The sequence below is a fragment of the Salvelinus alpinus genome, chromosome 13 (assembly GCF_045679555.1).
Source record: "Salvelinus alpinus chromosome 13, SLU_Salpinus.1, whole genome shotgun sequence".
Lineage (NCBI taxonomy): Eukaryota > Metazoa > Chordata > Actinopteri > Salmoniformes > Salmonidae > Salvelinus > Salvelinus alpinus.
Window position 1 is genome coordinate 55733757 of NC_092098.1, and position 5009 is coordinate 55738765.

Here is a 5009-nt window from a genome sequence, read left to right on the forward strand (position 1 = left end):
CAGCTACTCTTCCTGGGGTTTATTATGGATATCCATTAATAATTGCATCTGCACGCACAGTGAGGTGAAGACTTTTGGAGGATGGCCTGGTGTCAAGAAGGGCAGCAAAGAAGCCACTTCTCTCCAGGAAAACCACAGGGACAGACTGATATTCTCTAATGAATCCCCTTTCCGATTGTTTGGGGCATCCGGAAAAAAAACTTGCCCTTAGAAGACAAGGTGAGCGCTATCATCAGTCCTGTGTCATGCCAACAGTAAAGCATTCTGAGACCATTCATGTTTGGGGTTGCTTCTCAGCCAAGGGAGTGGGCTCACTCACAATTTTGCCTAAGAACACAGCCATGAATAAAGTATGGTACCAACACATCCTCCGAGAGCAACTTCTCCCAACCATCCAGGAACAGTTTGGTGATGAACAATGCCTTTTCCAGCATGATGGAGCACCTTGCCATAAGGCAAAAGTGATAACTAAGTGGCTCGGGGAACAAAACATCGATATTTTGGGTCCATGGCCAGGAAACTCCCCAGACCTTAATCTCATTGAGAACTTGTGGTCAATCCTCAAGAGGCGGGTGGACAAACAAAAACCCACAAATTCTGACAAACTCCAAGCATTGATTATGCAAGAATGGGCTGCCATCAGTCAGGATGTGGCCCAGAAGTTAATTGACAGCATGCCAGGGCGGATTGCAGAGGTCTTGAAAAAGAAGAATCAACACTGCAAATATTGACTCTTTGCATAAACTTATTGTAATTGTCAAGCTTTTGACACTTATGAAATGCTTGTAATTATACTTCAGTATTCCATTGTAACATCTGACAAAAATATCTAAAGACGCTGAAGCAGCAAACTTTGTGAAAATTAATATTTGTGTCATTCTCAAAACTTTTGGCCATGACTTTATATTAGGCCCAGCCTTTGGAACTTTGGTATTCCTAGATATGGCTACTATGTTGGGATCACTACATCCGATGGATCTGGATACTGCTTTAAAGCAAATTTCTGCAGCGTTAGTAAAGATGTGATCAATACATGTTGATGATTTCATTCCTCTGCTGTTTGTAACTAACCTGGTAGGTTGACTGATAACCTGAACCAGGTTGCAGGCACTAGTTTGAAGCTTTTTCTTGAGTGGGCAGCCTGATGAAAGCCAGTCAATATTTAAAATCACCCAGAAAATATACCTCTCTGTTGATATCACATACATTATCAAGCGTTTCACATGTTATTTGATTATAGAGAGTGAATTTAACAGTTTATTCGTCATCTTGCTAGGTAGTTATCTAGTTATCTAGGTGTGACCATCTAGGTAGTATCAACAAGGGCTTTCTACAAAAGAGCACCATTAGCGCAAACAGCTTGGAATCCAGACCATAAGCAATACGTTTGGATATGCGTTGTCAAAACAACGCTACTGCCACCTTCTGGTTTGGAGTATTTTAACAAGACTGAGTGGCTGACGACTTCCAAGGTCGTTGCTGTGTGAGATAGACTGCTGACACTGTTGGGCGGGGAAACGTTTGACAATCCTACCGGTCTGAGCTGTTAGAGAGACTTAAGAACAGCTAAGGGCTGATCTTATGCACGACGAAACACTGTTCTTAGGGACAAAGCAACACAGAGTGCCTGGATACAGCCCGTAGCCGTGGTATATTGGCTATATACCACATACCCCCGGAGGTGCCTTTGTGCTGTTATAAACTGGTTACCAACGTAATTAGAGCAGTAAAAATAAATGTTTTGTCATACATATATATACACAGGGATATACAACACAGGGAAGATGTACATGTTGGGCTCATTTAGATTACAAAACTACCAGGACATTTAATTCCTCTCCCAAGATGAGACCAGGTCCCTGAGAAACATCTATTTATTAACTATTCTGTTCTGCTTTTATATTGTTTAAATCCTTCTAAAACAGGATTCACAATGCTCATGTAACGTTAGGAGAATGATGGGTGTGGAGTCAGGCGCAGAGAGCAGAAGTTTCACGGGAAAAAAACGCTTTAATGTCCACAGTAAACAGGAACAGGTACAAAAATGGGTGAAGCCAAAACACAGGCGCAAACACAACCCAAAGACCACTGTTACATAAACCGGACAGCGAAAACCCAAAATCAACAATACACCTCCTACGTACAATAACCACAAGCCCGCACAAACACAAGCGGGCTAAACGAACTTAAATAGTACCCACCCCAAAAACCCAACAAGGAACAGGTGAAACCAATTAGACAAAAACAAACGAAAAGGAAAAAGGGATCTGTGGCAGCTAGTAGACCGGCGACGACGACCGACGAGCGCCACCCGAACAGGAAGGGGAGCCACCTTCGGTAGTATTCGTGACAGCTCATAAGGTTCTGGTCTAAAGTAGTGCACTATATAGGGAATAGGGTTCTATAGGGCTCTGGTCTAAAGTAGTGCACTATATAGGGAATAGGGTTCCATAGGGCTCTGGTCTAAAGTAGTGCACTATATAGGGAATAGGGTTCTATAGGGCTCTGGTCTAAAGTAGTGCACTATATAGGGAATAGGGTTCTATAGGGCTCTGGTCTAAAGTAGTGCACTATATAGGGAATAGGGTGCCATTTGAAATGCAACCCCAACTTAACACAGCCAGAATGAAAAAGCACAGAGTAAACCCATGTTAATAAAGTGGAAAGGAAAGGAGTCATGTATAACCCAGTGAGAATCTGATTCAAACCAAGCTGGCTGATTGGACCCATTTAAACCCCAAGGGCCTACGTCCCAAAGGCACCATACTCCCTTTATAGTGTACTACATTTGACCATGGTCCACGCGGCTCTTGGCCAAAGTAGTGCACTATAGGTTATAGGGTCCATTGGGGATACAGCCTGTCTGGCGCTGTGTACAGTCCAATCAGATCTGATTAATGACTGGATGGATGGATTGATTGACAGATTGATTGACGAGTAGAGCGTATCAGCATCTTCCTCCAATCATCCCAAGGTCACATCTCCTCTCCTGCCCCATGTCCTCTCCTCCTCTCCTCCTGCCCCCTGTCCTCCGGCCTCCTCTCCTCCTCCTGCCCCCTGTCTTCTCCTCCTGTCCTCTCCTCCTGCCCCCTGTCCTCTCCTCCTGCCCCATGTCCTCTCCTCCTGCCCCCTGTCTTCTCCTGCCCTCTCCTCCTGCCCCCTGTCCTCTCCTCCTGCCCCCTGTCTTCTTGGGGGGGCACCGTATTGAAGCCACCTCCATCTTGGTAAGGGGCACCGTATTGAAGCCTCCATCTTGGCACCCCTCACTATTGTAAAACACATTTTGGAAGCTATAGAACTGCATTTATGTTTACAGTACATTAATATTTTGCAATGTTTATTCTATTACTCAAATCTTAAATGCATACTTTTAAATTATATTACGTGATCTAAAAATATTTAAAAAAAAATTCCTTAAAGTATATCTTTTTTTTATTACTAATGTTACAAAAATACATGTAATTTTGTCCTTGAATTGAATTGAAATGCTGTTGAATTTCATTCATTCCTATGGAGGACTGCCCCTACAGGGGAGTGCCAATATGGCCGACCAGTGGCTTCAAAGCTGCTCAATGGCAAATATATAACATATGCATTCTAGGGGTTTTATACATCACTTGGTGGGTGTAACATCCTAAACCAATAATGACACCTGGTGGCCACTAAAGGAATTACACTCAGGTTTTGCTTTTCTAGAAACCAATGACAACAAATAATGCAATCCAACTGTTTAGTTGTCAGAAAACTCAGAAAACGTAGGAAAAAATTTCATAAATTCCGTCACACATTTTATACCAACATTTATTTTTTGTATTTTATATGTTTTACAATTACACAAACATTTGTGGCAGTCGTAAATTATTGTAAAAATAACAGCACACATCAAATGGTTCAAAATACAACTTAAAATTTATTTTTTCCCTAAAAGTAGTATTTTCCAATACTGTCCTTCACATCCATTTGACTATGCTGGTTTTTACATGATCAGTTCTGAGTTATTGATCGTTGTGGTTAATCAATCATTAAGTGGAGGTAACCTACTATTAACAGTGTAGTTGATGTATCAACCAACATAAAGATTTTATCCTGATCCTAGATCTGTTTGTGACATCATGACAACGACAGCAAGAGCCCTGAACTGGTCTAGGGCCAGCCCAGAGAGCACCACTGGTCTAGGGCCAGCCCAGAGAGCACCACTGGTCTAGGGCCAGCCCAGAGAGCAACACTGGTCCAGGGCCAGCCCAGAGAGCAATACTGGTCTAGGGCCAGCCCAGAGAGCACCACTGGTCTAGGACCAGTCCAGAGAGCAACACTGGTCCAGGGCCAGCCCAGAGAGCAACACTGGTCTAGGGCCAGCCCAGAGAGCAACACTGGTCCAGGGCCAGCCCAGAGAGCAACACTGGTCTAGGGCCAGCCCAGAGAGCAACACTGGTCTAGGGCCAGCCCAGAGAGCAACACTGGTCTAGGGCCAGCCCAGAGAGCACCACTGGTCTAGGGCCAGCCCAGAGAGCAACACCGGTCCAGGACCAGCCCAGAGAGCAACACTGGTCCAGGGCCAGCCCAGAGAGCAACACTGGTCTAGGACCAGCCCAGAGAGCAACACTGGTCCAGGGCCAGCCCAGAGAGCAACACTGGTCTAGGACTAGCCCAGAGAGCAACACTGGTCTAGGACCAGCCCAGAGAGCAACACTGGTCCAGGGCCAGCCCAGAGAGCAACACTGGTCTAGGACCAGCCCAGAGAGCAACACTGGTCTAGGGCCAGCCCAGAGAGCAACACTGGTCTAGGACCAGCCCAGAGAGCACCACTGGTCTAGGACCAGCCCAGAGAGCAACACTGGTCTAGGGTCAGCCCAGAGAGCAACACTGGTCTAGGGCCCGCCCAGAGAGCACCACTGGTCTAGGGCCAGCCCAGAGAGCAACACTGGTCTAGGACCAGCCCAGAGAGCAACACTGGTCTAGGACCAGCCCAGAGAGCAACACTGGTCTAGGGCCAGCCCAGAGAGCAACAC